Raw genomic sequence first — 15,909 nt, forward strand, 5'->3', positions numbered from 1 at the left:
ACTGATTGCCATGTTTGGGTTTCGTGCCAACTCTGTGAATTCTTCAGGGATTGTTATCACTGTTTTCGCATTACTTTGCATATTATTTGATCTCGGTCCAAGGGTTTAATACTGTTTTGCAAACTCAGCCATTTTTCTAAGATTTGAAAACTTAAACAATGTTTTATTGACGTTTTGAGCTGAGAACTACCATGTTGTATTGCCCAAGTGGCTTATGTGTATTTCTGGACTGAGCATGGATCGAGCTGCGCGCCGCAGCAGTGTTACATGTGTATTTCTTGACTATGGATGGCTCGGGCTGCACGCCGCAGTAGTGTTATATTGATTTTGAGGCCGAGGGCCTGGTTGATGCCACGAGATGGCTTGATATTGCGCCTTGGCTGTAGGAGCCCCTCCGGAGTCTGTACACACCCCCAGTGAGCGCCGTCGACGTTAAATGGATCGGGCTGCACACTGCAGCGGGTACCGGAGTGTACCGTCATATGCATTGCATTGCACTCATGCATTTGTTCCTATTTGTATTATCTGTCATGACATTCCAGCACTCGCATTTCATTGGCATCCATGCTACTTCTTGCACTGTTCACCTGATACCCTGGTGTTATTTGTTAATGGAGTGCTGTGCCCGAGGGGCTGACTGTTGTGCTGACTTACACTATCTATTTCGCATTCATTTGCTTAACTGTTGGAAAAAAAAAGATGTTTTCAAAAGAGGTTTTAAACTGAGTCCAGATATTTCCAAAGATGTCACGGTTTCACTGTTTCCTCAAAGGGTTACACTGTTTTGTATAGCATGATGGCTTGCTTTACGTGGTTTCTTGCTGCTCAGTTATTATTTACCTTTATTACTCACTGAGTTGGAGTACTCACTGTACTCCCTGCACCTCGCGTGCAGATGCAGATATTGGTTTTCCCGGTAGCGGGTTTGAGCTGGTTGAGGATTTTGCTATTGTCGCTGAGCAAGGTAACCGCCAGCATTCGCGGCACCGGATTTCTTCCTTTTGATTCCAGATTTTATTCTATGTATTACAGGCTTTGTAGTTGTATCAAAAATCCTTCTACATGCTTGTGACTTGTGACACCCCGATTTCGGGCTGAGTCGGGATGGGTTCCCTGTTTTATCACGTTTATTCCGCAATATGATTTCATTATCTATGATTCAGACTTATTCATGCTAAGTAACTGTTAAAAGAGGCGTTGTTGTTCTGTTGGCTGGCCTTGTCTTCACGAGAGGCGCCATCACGACCGGGTTTGGGAAATTGGGTCATGACAATAAGAACCTGAAGCTGATGGCAGAACTAACACTGGAGTTGTGGTCAAAACAGTCTTGAGCTTTTGAAAGCTCTCCTCACACTCGTCCGACCACCTGAATGGAGCACCCTTTTGGGTCAATTTGGTCAAGGGCGATGCAATATATGAAAATCCCTCCACAAAGCAACGGTAGTAACCTGCCAAACCAAGAATGCTCCTAATTTCCGTGGCTGAGGACGGTCTCGGCCAACTCTGCACCGCCTCTATCTTCTTCGGATCCACCTGAATACCCTCACTGGACACCACGTGCCCCAAGAATGCAACTAAACTGAGCCAAAACTCACACTTGGAGAACTTTGCGTAAAGTTTCTCCTCCCTCAACCGCTGCAATACAACTCTCAAGTGCTCGGCGTCCTCCTCCTAGCTACGAGAGTACACCAGGATATCATCAATGAATATAATAACAAACGAGTCGAGATAAGGCCGAAACACGTTGTTGATCAAATGCATGAACGCTGCAGGGTCATTGATCAGCCCAAAAGACATCACAAGGAACTCATAATGACCATATCAGGTCCTAAAAGCTGTCTTAAGAATGTCCGAGTCCCTAATCTACAACTGGAGATAACCTGACCTTAAGTTGATCTTGGAGAACAACCTCGCTCCCTAAAGCTGGTCAAGTAAATCATCGATACGAGGAAAAGGATACTTGTTCTGACTGTGACTTTGTTCAACTGCCTGTAATCAATGTACTTTCTCATAATGCCATCCTTTTTCTTCACAAATAGGACAAGTGCACCCCAAGGTGGTGTTGACACCCAATTTTTCCCTATGTATTTTTTTTATACTCAGAATACCTCCAAAATAGCATGTGTATGCATATATAAGCATACCAAGAGTCTTGGTATTTTTTCCTAATTTTTAAGATTTTAAAATCAATTTATTGTCTATTTCTAGCAGTACAAAATCCATAATTATTCCCAAATTATCATTTTGGGGAATAATTTATTTCTACTCTCATATTTACATGAAAATATAATTAAGGTGATTTTTGTATATTTTTAAAAATTTATTTGGTATTTTTAAATCTAAATTGCATATAATTGCAATTATAGCCTATTTTTACGATTAATAGCATTTTACAATTCTAAAATTATTTCCAGTGTTTTTAGATTAATAGTTATATATTATTAATTAGCTCAGTGCTTTTAATTTGTTTTAAAATCATTATTATTATTTTATAAAAAATAAAAAGGGGAATATTATCTATTTAACATCTAGCCCGTTTCTATTTCAATTCTAGCCTCACTTCCTTTCAATTCTAACCTCAATTTAACCCCCAATTCCACTCCAAATCAATATAACCCAATTCCAATTTTAACTCGACCCCTGACCTGATTTTAAACACACCCGGCTTCCCTTTAAATCCAGGCCGTTGATCATTTTGATCAACGACCGATATTCTTTCTTTCCTTTTTAATTCCCTAACCCACCTAACCATAATCCATTCTATCAGATACGCTACCTTTGAACTCTTCATCTCTCAAACTCTCTCTAGCCCACTCCGAAACCCTAATCATCTCCCACCTGTTTCTACCATGTTTCCACCGGAATCCATGGCATTCCAGGCCATGGGTGGCCTGTGATCACTCTCTCTCACCGTTAAACCTAAGCTACTCAAAGTTTGGGGGCCCGACCTCAATGGCTCTCTTTAGATCTTTCTCAGATCTGTTGATCTATGGCCTTTCCAGCCATTATTCCGGCGTGTTCAAGCAATATGAGTCTTTTCGACTCAGGATCCGACTTTCCTCAAGACCTTTCTCATTCTAGGGTTTTCTCTGCAACTCTAAGCCGTCTGAGGTTCTGTACTTGCTTATTTCTTTTAGATCTGTGACATGCCTGAGCGTTATTTGACATTTCAAAGGTTTTTCCCAAATTTCCTCTTTAAAACCGTTCAATCTCAATTTTAGGGTTTCTGAAAAGGGTTTCTTCAAATAATTTTCTGATCTTTCCTGTTCTTTCTTTATGTGTGTTTATGCTCGTATGTTTTCTTCTTATTATGCATGAGTTTGCTCTCCTGTTTCTTCTTTTTTATTATTATGCAAGACTTCTATTTTTCTGCTGTAATCCTTATGCTCACATGTTAATTTGTGTTGTTTTCCTCACTCTTTGCTATATGTGTTTATGTTTGAATCCTGGATTTTGGTCGCTTTACTGAGTTTTGTTTGTATATTTTTCCTACTTTTGTTTAAAAACTCGCATCATCTCTTTCTTCTGAGCTTGTTTGTGTATGTTTGCCTCTCATAAGTCTGTGAAAGAGATTTCTAAGCCTCTTTCAAAGATATTGTTTTCTCACCTCTGATTCTATTCGAAATCCTAGGTTTTGGGGTTTCTTTGACAAGTGGTACCAGGGTTCCGCTTTGGGACCCTAGGCTTTCAGACTCACTGTGAGTCTGTAATTAAGCTTGAATCTCTTTGCTTGTGACTCTGAGACCTTCAGTGTTAAACTCTTTTTCTAAATAACCTAACGACTCTTTTCGTTTAATCTGTGTGCTTATATATATGAGAAATTTCTCTTTCAAAAGGTTTCTTTTATCAACTAAGTGATTGATTCTGAAATCCCTTTAATAAGGCTAATGATTTGCCACTGATTTTCCTTCGATTGAACCTCCTTTACCTTTCTTGACTTGGTTCATTCAATTGAACTTGCAATTTTTGGTTTCCTGGCTGTTTAATTGATTCCCTTGCCATATTTGGCACAAACCGTGTACCATTGACTGTTTCCTTAAATAACTTCTTTGTATTTACACTTTGAAAGGTTTTAGTAAAAATTTATTTCCTTAACTAATTTCTACCTGTTGGAATCAGAATCCCTTAACCAAAGGGAGACTAATTCCAATGATTTCTTTACCTTTCTTACTGGTTCTCTTTGCACTATAAAAGGGGGTGCATTTCTGCACTTTAACAAGACCTAACTTTACATCTACACTCCCAATCAAATACTTCGCATCTATACTTCAAGTTCAATACCTCGAACCTCTTACTTTCAACTCACACATTTACCTTACTAATTTGAACTCAATACTCTGCATTGCTTGAGACCTTTTGGAACTGCTGTGCTTGCAACTTGGCTTTTCAAAGATTACTGTTTTCTTACTTGTTTTCCTTTGAAACTGGTATGTTTTTCATTTAATTTTCTGCCTCACCCCTATGTGTTTACTTCACAGTTTCAGCATCCTTGTTTACTTTATTGCTTATGTTCAGTGATTTGTGCTAATTATGCTCCTTCCTTGCCTTTTCTATTGTGAATCCCTACCTCTACTCCCTTCCATGTGTTTGAGTTAAGGTTCTTGGCCTGGAAGTACCCTAATTGCTGTCCAGGCTATAACTTTGATCCACAATGGATCCTAACTCTTAAGTTTGGCTAACAGGTTGGTCAGGGGTGTGCCAACATCCTAATTGTTGGGCATGACCACCAGCCTACCATGGCTCTTCCCCTATGCACTTACACTTATTCTTAGACCCTTAAGTTCTGCCCCTCTCTTATGAGCCTTGCTTTGGGACCTTGATTTCCCTCTGAACTTGGACATCTGAGGGCTGGCATTTCCACACTACACTATGATCTTAATTTTTCAATGTGTTTGGGGTGTAAGCACTGCCCGGAGCCCCTTTGAGACTCTTGGGAACTTTGACACATCCCAAATATGAGAAAGGCTTTTGGAAATCTGATCCTGGAAGTTGGTTTATCTCATATTGTTGGACTTTGAAGTCTGATTTAGGCTGTTTGGATGTAGCTGGAGCTTCTGATGTAATTTTACTTTTCTTTCTGATTCACTTGGGTCTGTAATAATTTGTAATAACAATTGGGGATGGCTAGTGGAAAGGGATGGGGATGAATGCATGCCAAGGGTAGAAAACCTGCCTATAGGTTATTTACAATTTCCGCATTCTACATTTTTAACTCATGCCTATAAATTCTGCATTTCTGCATCTTAGAAATCATGTCTATATGTTCTGCATATAGAAATCATGATTTTAGGTTTCTGCACATCTGCATTGTAGAAATTATTTCTATAAGTCCTGCACTTCTGCATCTTAGAAATTATGTCTATAAGTTCTGCATATAGAAATCATGATCTTAGGTTTCTGCACTTCTGCATATACATGCCATTAGGCAAACAATCATAGGTTAATAAATAACCAACTTCACTCTAGATACTATGCCTATAGGACTCTTGCATTTATGTATTTGTTTAAAACCAATTACGCTTAGAAATCATGCCTGTAGGAATAATCAACTGAACCGGCTTCGTCTATTTCATCTACGAGTCTATAATCAGTCATAAGGTCGTCAAAATCTGCATATCTTTCGTTTATATAACCAGCAACCTTTTCCCCAAAATCAGTATGCTCTATTAGATGTCATGCCCATAGGCCTCACTTAGGCAAACTATTAGGTAATTAATTGCGTCAATTCTGATAAAGTACATCCAGAAAAGGCCTAATTCGGACTCCTTATCTGAAAATATGTAATAAATCATACACCCCTTTACGTAATTTTAATTAAAGACCTAACCAGTACTTGAAGTCATGCTATATTTGCTCTTTTAAGTGAGGAGGTCTATTTGAGCCTTAATTGCTATGTGTTCTTCCCCTGACTGCTTATGTGTTTTTGCTTGTCGCCTTAGACTTTTTATCCTTTTAAACTCTGAAAAGCCCCAATTCCCTTCCCTTTTAGGATTAGTAGTCCCAACGCCTCCGAGACTGATAGGATTGGGACGGGTAATAGCATGCAATAAGTAACGAGACCATTCCGCGCTGTAATACCTTAAACGGGGTAGAAAAGGGTAGACATGGAGATGATGATCACGTGATAACACCACGCGTATAATTGGTTACAGGGTGTTGCGTGGATGATCCATGTTATTTATAAACCTAGGATCCCCCTCCCTCCATATGTGTTTACGTCAGTTTTCCAGTTCTTTAAACTTTGTATTTCACTATAATTCAAACCTCTTTGGAATTTCCAGCACTGTTTTCATTTTTTAAACTTCCACCCATTTTACTTCTTTGTCTGATTATTTGCATTCGTTACTTGACCCTCATTTTTCTGCATTTATACATTCTTTTAAATGAACATGAAACCATCTATTCCCTAACCTCAGCATGCTTATTTAACCTTTATATAATCCTACTTCTAATCGTTATGTGAAGTCATCTTGTATGTTTATTCGCTTTAAAGTCACAAATTGTAGCATGCCGGGAACCACACTAGTGGATCTTGGGGGGTGCCTAACACCTTCCCCCTGGGATAATTTCAAGCCCTTACCCGTTCTCTGGTTCTTTTTTTTTACTCCTCGGTGTCCTAATGCACTCAATCATTAGGTGGCGATTCTTCTAAATCTCAAAACCCAAATTCCCAAAAGGAATAGAGTTGTCTACCCAAATGTCATAAACCCGATTTCGCCTTTAGAAAAGGGGGCATCGACAGGTGGCACACTAGGCCGAATAAACCCCTTATCGAGGAGTTCCTGAAGTTGCTCCTTCAATTCCTTTGGCGCCATACGATACGGTTGAATAGAGATGGGCTGAGTGCCCATCACCAAATCAATATTGAAGTTAATATCCCTATCTAGCGGCATGCCGGGTAGGTCTACATCAATCACATCCGGAAAATCCTTCACCACCGGAGCTGAATCAATAGTAGGAGTCTCTGTGCTGACATCCCTCACAAAGGCCAAGTAAGAAAGACAACCCTTCCCAACCATCCGCTGTGCCTTCAAGAATGAAATAACTTTACTGGGAACAAAATCCGACAAACCTCGCCACTCAATCCGTGGCACTCCCGACATAGCCATCATCACCGTCTTAGCGTGACAGTCAAGAATAGCATGACACAGAGACAACCAATCCATGCCTAATATCACATCAAAATCAACTATTAAGCAACAAAAGGTTTACTCGGGTCTCCAAACCCCCAATAGTCACCACACAAGACCGATACATGCGGTCCACAACAACAGTATCACCCACAGGAGTAGATGCATAAACAGATGAAACAAGAGACTCGCGGGGCGTATCTAGGCGAGCTGACTGCGCATGTCTGAATGGGCGGCCTTTGCCGTGCTGGAACTGACCCCCATGAGGAGCACCACTGAATCCACCCTGTCCATGGGGCCTCTTGGCCTCCCTCTCAACCCTCTCCTGACCATGAACCATCTCAATCTGTCGAGCAATATCGACGACCTCGTCAAGGGTAGCACCAGACACTCTCTCTCTGGTCATAAGCAGTCACAGCTTAAAAGTGAGGCCATCTATAAACCTCCTGATCCTCTCTGTGGAAATCAACCAAATAGCATGACGGGCCAACTCCGAGAATCGCATCTCATACTACGTCATAGACATATCACCCTAATGAAGCTGCTCAAACTGCCTACGTTGCTCCTCTCTGCGGGACTGAGGTGTACGAACTTCTCCAGAAAGATGACGGAGAACTGCTGCCAAGTAAGGGGTGCTGCGCCAGCCGGCCTACACCTCTCGTAAGTCTCCTACCAATTGAATGCATCCCCACAGAACTGGAAGGTAGTGAATGAGACCCCACTGGTCTCCAGAATGCCTGCTGTATGGAGTATCCTCCGACACTTATCCAAGAAACTCTGAGCATCCACACCCTCTACACCACTGAAAGATGGAGGTCGGAGTTTCCCAAACCTCTCCAATCAGCGCTGTTCATTCTCAGGCATAACAGGAACTACATAGTCCTGAGCAGCTGCTATCGGCTGGGCTGGTGGTGCCCTCGGTGTCTAAAGTCCCTGAACAACCAGCTCCGGCGTGCGGGTGACGGGAGTCTGAGTGCCTCCCCCGGCCTGAGAAGTGGCTGCGGCCATAGTAACAAAGACTGCCTGAGCAAGGCCAGTAGACACTGATAAGATCTAGGCTAGGGCCTCCTGAAGGCCAGGAATCACGATAGGCACAAGGGGTGCCTGAGCGGGTCTCGCTGGAGCATATGAGACCGGGAACTGATCTGGAGCAACTGGAGGGTCTACTGGTACTGCCCGGGCTGCTGCGCGGGCTTCACCTCTACCCCTACCACAGCCTCGACCGCGGCCTCGGCCTCTCGCGGGCCTAACTGGTGGTACTAGTGGCTGGTCACCCTGTCCAGTAGTGCGGGTCCTCACCATCTATGAGAGAATGAAACAATAGAAGTTTATTTACCAGAATCAATGGATTCGCACGACAAGAATTCAAGAATGTGAGATTTTTCCTAAGGGTTCCACAACCTCTCGAAGATAAGTACAGACTTCTCCGTAATGATCCGCAAGACTCTACTAAACCTGCTCATGACTTGTGAGACCTATGTAACCTAGGCTCAGATACCAACTTGTCACGATCCAAAACTAACCCTATCGTGATGGCACCCATTGTGGTACTAGGCAAGCTAACACATTACTAAAACAAATGAACAATCTCATTTCAAGAAAATTTCCAAAGCTATCTAATATAGAACCTTCATAAATGAGTTAAAATCAAATCAAAAAGTGTGGAAAAGAAAGCCCGACATCGGGATGTCACTAGTCATGAGCATCTACAACAATTTGTCTGACAATATCGAGACTAACATAGTCTGGAAAATAATTAAATACAACTAAAGGAAGATAAGAGGGAGAAGATCAGGGCTGCGATCGCCAGACAGCTACCTTGCTAACTCCGAGAAAATCTGCAACTGGAATAGTCAATAGCTGCTACCGTGTCCAGATACGCCTGGATCTGCACACAAGGTGCAGGGAGTAACGTGAGTACGCCAACTTAGTAAGTAACAACAGTAAATAAAGGCTGAGAAGTAGTGACGAGCAATAAAGCAAGTACAGTTTATATCGCAAAAACTCAGTAAAATACGGCATGCTTTTAAAACCATAGTTTAAATCAAATCATCCTGTTTAAATCCAGTTCAAGTAAAATCATTTAAAAACATCTTTCCACAGTTTTCGAATAAAGGTTCAATGCATAAGTGAGAAAAATGATGGAATCATAAGCAGCCCCTCAGGCAAACATCACTCGTATACAGCCCCTCGGGCTAACCTCACCATCACTCATATACAGCCCCTCGCGCAAACCTCACCATCACTCATACCTCCCAGTCACTCAACACTCGGCACTCGCACTCAGTAGGTACCTGTGCTCACTGGGGGTGTGTACAGACTCCGGAGGGGCTCCTTTAGCCCAAGCGCTATATCAAGCCAAATCATGGCATAAATCAATCAGGACCTCGGCCTATATCAAACATGTTGCGGCGTGTAGCCCGATCCCATAAATATCCTCACAAATCAGGCCTCGGCCTCACTCAGTCATAAACCTCTAAAGCCACTCAGGCTCTCAGTAAAAACAGGGTACTCAGCCCAAAACAACTTATATATGCATCAAAACAGAGTAGTAAAGACTGAGTTATGCAGTAAACAAGTATAACCATGACTGAGTATAGATTTTCAATTGAAAACAGTGAGAGGATAGTAAGAAAAAGTCCCTAAGGGTCCAAACAGATCTGACACAAGGCCTAAACATGGCATTCAACCTAATTCACAGAAACTCTTTCTAAAACACATAAGTATCATGTAGTTTCAAGCAATTATGCAACTTTATAGTAGCTGCGGGACGAACCAAGTCACAATCCCCAATGGTGCACGCCAGACGCCCATCACCTAGCATGTGCGTCACCTTAAAATTAAAATGATACGAAATACGGGGTTTCATACCCTCAGGACTAGATTTACAATAGTTACTTACCTCAAACCGGTCAAATCTCTACTCCGCGATGCTCTTGCCTCTCGACTCAGCCTCCAAATGCTCCAAACCTATTCACAATCAGTACAATACCATCAATATATGCTAATGGAATTAATTCCACAAGAAAAATGATCAATTTAGAGTAAAATCCCGAAATTGGCTCAAACCCGGCCCCCGGGCCCACATCTCGAAATCCGACAAAATTACATCGCTAGAAAACCCATTCACTCACGAGTCCAACCATACCAAATTTATCAAAATCCGACCTCATTTGGTCCCTCAAATTCCCAAATCAAAGTGTCCAAAATCCCAAGCCCTAACCCCTCATTTTCACCTCTAATTTCCACTAATTAAATGATTTAACAACGGGATATCACCATAAACACGAGTATTAGGGCTCAAGCAACTTACCTCACTAATAACCCCTTGAATCCCTCTTCAAAATCACTCCCAAAAGCTTCAAAACCGACTGAAAATGGTGTAGAATGGACCAAAATTCGCGAAGTGTGCAATTTATACTTTCTGCCTAGGCTTTTCGCACCTGCGGCCTATTTCCCGCGCCTGCCAGACCCCACCTGCGGCCAAAATTGTCGCACCTGCAAAACTGACTTAACTCCCCAACTTCCGTACCTGCGCCCCAAGTCTCGTACCTGCAGGCTCGCAGGTGCGGCCAAGCTTTCGCACCTGCGCTCCAGCCTTAGCCTCCCATTTTCCGCATCTGCGCTCCACCACTCCGCACCTGCAACCTCGCACCTGCAGCTCCCCTTCCCCAGGTGCGAAAACACCAGCAGAAATCACACCGGCAGTTTTCAGCATCTCTCAAACACCTAAAACCAATCCGACCACCATTTGAAACACACCCGAGGCCCTCGGGAACTCAACCAATAATACCAACAAGTCACATATCAACATACGAACCTAGTCGAACCTTCTGAACACTCAAAACAACATCAAAACACCAAATTACCCTCGGATTCAAGCCTAAGAACTTCTAAACTTCCAAATTCTGCAAATGACGCCGAAACCTACCAAGCCTCGTCTGAATGACCTCAAATTTTGCACACACGTCAAAAAATGACTTTACGAACCTACTCCAACTTTCGGAATTCAATTTCATCCCCGATATCAAATTTTCCACTGCCGACTAAAAATCGCCAAATTTCCAATTTCGCCAATTCAAGCCTAATTCTACCACGGACCTCCAAATTACATTTCGAACGTGCTCTAAGTCCAAAATTACCAAACGGAGCTAACCGAACCATAAAAATACAAATTGGAGATCGTTTACTCATAAGTCAACCTCCTGTTGACTTTTCCAACTTAAACTTCTACATAGGAGACTAAGTGTCTCATTCCACTCCGAAACCACTCCGGACCCGAACTAACTAACCCGATACAACACAATACAACTGAATAACACATAAAGAAGCAGAAATGGGGAAACGAGGCTATAACTCTCGAAACGACCGGCCGGGTCGTTACATATTTATTATGTGTAAACTAATGCATTGCTTCGAATGCTGGAGGTTGTCTTTCTCAAGCTGAAGAAACAAAGATCAATGGGCGCAAATATCCCAACCACAAAAAAGAAAGTCACACCTACCGAGGGGTTGTTTGGTAGGAGGTATTAGAAAAAATAATGCAAGCTTTAGCTCTATGCATTGCTAATACCTTGTTTGGTATATTTTTTCAACATGTGCACGACTAATACTTGTATTAATTATACGTCATACTTGGTATTATCCTATGTATAAGTAATTCATAGAAAACCATGGCATTAGTAATAACAAGGCTATTAATGGATGCATTAATATGGTTAAAGATAAGATTATCCTTAAAGTCGCTTGAAGCAAGAGAATATGAATGGCATTTTTGTAAATAACTATTTTTCTTAAAAATTATGCAATGCATTATAATTTCAATACACCACACCAAACAATAGATAAGAAATAATATCTTCATAATGTCTATAACAAAAATGCATACCAAGACCACGGCAAGTCCGGAGAAGGGATCTCGCCAATAACAGCTGAACTGGGCAGCCTACTGTGGTGGGGAAGCTGTGTCTACCTGTCTATCAGGACCTGTAGCACGACGTGCAGCGTCCACAAATAAAAAGGACGTCAGTACGAATAAAGTACCGAGTATGTAAGGCAGGAAAGGATAAGTAAGAACAGTAATGTATACATGGATAGAGAATATACAACCTGTAACATCTGGGTACCTCTAAGGCTACTGACATGAAATGCATGATTTATATATATATATATATATATATATATATATATATATATATATATATATATATATAAACCTTTAGAACATACGCCTCTGTGGGCATCATCATCATCATATCGTACCTGACCATAATAGGCTCGATAAAAATGTAGCCGGCCATCATAAGGCTCGGTAGAATCATGCCCGACCACATGGAGCTCGGTAAAACCCAACTGATCAGTGGTTGCACAACAGGTGGTGTACCAGGCCGACTATAGCGTGGCTCGGTAGAGTAAAATAGATACATATATATAATGCATGTTGGACTTCATGGAATCATATTCTGAATCTTTCGGAGTGACGTAAGGTCGGTAACCTCCGTACATGATATTAGGAATAACTCTTCAACGTGGATCTTATAGGAATCATGAAGTACCAACGACATTCATAACATAAGAATACTAGAAGCAACATCAACATCGACTATTCCATAAGAAGAGAAATAATATAGGTACTGCTAGCTTCTAATAATGGAGTATCTTTGGAAGCTCGTTCATTACATTATGTACAATCGGAGTCGTGCAAAAGAAGGAAAATGATAGCCTCACATACCTTGTATATACTGCCCAACCTCAAGCTATGCAAATGTCACGACTCCTTAGTCTACAATAAGAGAAATGGCACTATCGTTATCGTTTAAGTGTCATAGACATTATCTATCGACCACAACCAATTTTACGATGAAACAAACAACACCTCCCCTATTTATATGACTTTTCATAAGTTAAAACATTCACCAAACAGCTCAAACAACATCAATAATAATCATATTGAGCCTCCCAAAATAGTCCACCAACCAACAATATTACTAATATATATATATATATATATATATATATATATATATCTCACAACTTCTAGCTTCAACGGCTTAGCTGCAACTTGGATAATCTTAAATACATGTAGAGTAAGAGGTTCCTTACCTTTAAACAGAAAGAGCAACTCCAACTTGACCTTAATTCCTCACGAAATAACCTTCCAATGCCTGCACAAGAACAAGGAAGCGAAACTAGCAATCAGTTCGAGTTTTCGGCACTAGAATCACTTTGTAAGACTTGAAATCACCTAGGGTTGATATTAAAAGCTTGAGGGAGTAATTTACAGAACATAAAACACTTAAAACAACCTCCCACACGAGCTGGAACCACACAAAAATCAACAACAACAAGAAGAACAAGAAACTTACTAGTGCCACGAGATTCCCGACACTTGATTTGTATTGTTTTCCCTTTGTTTGGGTCTTGGATCATGAGAAAACCTTGAGAGAGTGTTTCTAGGGTTCTAAGGTCTGAATATACTGAAAAAGAATGACTTAAAATGGGGTTGAGGCATTTTATATATATATCTATATGTCTCAACCGCCTATGTGGGCCCCATAGAGAGCTGCTTGGCGTAGTCTCGCAAAAATACGAATATCTCTCTACTCCGAGATTGTATCGATGAACGGTTTAATAAGTTGTAAACTAGACTCATAGATCTTCAATTTGGTGGATCAACCCGTAATTCCACGTAAATTAGGAGAAAATCTTAGTAGCATTTGACTTAAAGTTTAAGTAAAGTTATGAATGTAAGTTGCCACAACTTTTGTCGACTTTTGTTTCATAACTCGTTTGACTTTTAGACTTATGATACAGATATTATATGATTCAAATACTTTAAAACACGACCTCTTGGGAATATTAAGCATCTCTAGTTTTACCCAAAAATATGGGTTAGAACATCCTTGATTTGTTTAACTTCTGATACTTGATAACTACTCTTTTGCACCCTTGTATCATTTAAGACCAATAGGATTAAATTGTTATCATCTCAAAGATAATCTTTTCTCGGATTTATGTCGACTAACTTACGGCGTAAACTAACGTACGTGAATATGGGTTGTAACATGTGGGGTCTGGGGAGGGTAGTGTGTACGCAGACCTTACCCCTACGTTGTGAGGATAGAAAGGTTGTTTCAAATAGACACTCGACTCAGGAAAGTATAAGCGCCACATTAATGAAAATATAGCCAAGAAGGGACAGTACCAAAAAACCATATAGCTTGAAGAATATTTTTTCTATTTTCTTCATTTTATTTTTCAACTGTAATTTTTTGTAATTTCATCAACAAATTTAAGGAGATTCAGATTTTTACGCAGTTGTAAAAATAGCAGATATCAAGGTAGAAGTTCACGCTCTTTATGAGATGGAAAGGTAAACAAATTTTTTACATGTTTATCTCAGGTGGAGGAAAAGGTAAAAAAATTTACCTTATATTTTAATGACTCTGTGATTATATTATTTATGATTATGAATTTTCATAATTCTAGAAATAGTGGAGATAAAACAAATAAAATATTTCTAGAAATAGTGGGGGTAAAAGAAATAAAATATTATTGCATGAAAATTTTGAATATTCATTGTCACACCTCCTTTTTTACACATCTACCCCGAAGGATAACGTATAAGGGAGTTTTTCCATTTAAAGTGACATTATTCGAAATGGGATTATTTATTTAATTTTCAGAGTCGCCACTTGGGATAGGATTGGCTTTTGGTGTCCCAAGTCATCGGTTTAACTTGAATCCCAAATCGAGGAAAATTTCGACTTCCCAATTGGAGTCTGCGAACCAGAAATTCTGAATAAGGAATCCTGTTGACCCGAGGGAAGGTGTTAGGCACCCCCGGATCCCGTGGTTCTAGCACGGTCGCTTAAACTATTATAATTGGCTAAAAATCTGATTTTTATACATGTCATCCTATAGTGCAATTATTAGAATTATTTACCGCTTTTAATTAAAAATTTTAAGAAATTGAACGTCGTTTAAAATATATTTTCGGATCACGTCACATGAAATGCACCCAGATCCTCGACACATTTTATTCAACGTTTTAATATTTGGATTTGGGTCACATGAAATGCACACCCGAGTTTAGGAAAGTAATTTTTTAAAATAGTGCGCTAAAGCAACTACGCACTTTCAACTTTGCGAGGGCCATGGAAAATTCAACTAAATGGCACGCCTCGATTGCAAAAGATAAAATTAATTATATGAGGGCCATGGGTTATTTAATGAAAATGGAACACCTCAAATTTTCTATAAAGGGCTAACTAGTTTTGTGAGGGCCATGGGCTTAGGAGTTTTATTTGGCATGGCACGCCTCAATTCATTTCAAAAGGTCTTATTATACTAATGAGCCGAATCCCTGTTTTATCTATATGTCATAACAAATTGGTTTTCAAGACTAAAGTAGACCCGTTTCACGTCGATACTTCAAAGAATCCAAAGTTCGAATCCAAACGAATTTGCTGCTTAATGTAGAAACCATCCAACCAATGAACTAAATTATCAAATTAAAATTGGGCTCATGTATCAGTTACTTCAATGGTATAAGCACATGCTTGTTTTGTTCAATGAAAATCTTAGTATCCATGAATTGAACAATAATGGGACAAAAACAAAATTTCACACCTAACTATTATATACATGGAACTAATTAAACTAAGAGAGTGCTAACACACGGCTAATATCATTTAAGTTCAAACATTCACGAACAAGAGTGAGAAATATGCCAATCTGCTACAATCCAAACGAAGATTCGACCAACATACAAATATTC

General features: G+C 40.3%; 1 long non-coding RNA gene across 1 annotated transcript in view; it reads right to left on the reverse strand.

The window, feature by feature from the left end:
• Positions 1–10,063: 10,063 nt before the first annotated feature.
• LOC109240456 overlaps positions 10,064–15,909 on the reverse strand; it is an 8,812-nt gene continuing 2,966 nt past the window's right edge. The window contains exons 2-5 of the long non-coding RNA XR_002070068.1: positions 13,233–13,294; positions 12,862–12,912; positions 12,019–12,116; positions 10,064–10,100 (exon numbers count right to left, since the gene is read on the reverse strand). This is a non-coding gene — a long non-coding RNA (uncharacterized LOC109240456). The remainder of the gene's footprint in view (positions 10,101–12,018; positions 12,117–12,861; positions 12,913–13,232; positions 13,295–15,909) is intronic.

Source organism: Nicotiana attenuata, unplaced genomic scaffold, assembly GCF_001879085.1.
Source record: "Nicotiana attenuata strain UT unplaced genomic scaffold, NIATTr2, whole genome shotgun sequence".
Taxonomy (NCBI): domain Eukaryota; kingdom Viridiplantae; phylum Streptophyta; class Magnoliopsida; order Solanales; family Solanaceae; genus Nicotiana; species Nicotiana attenuata.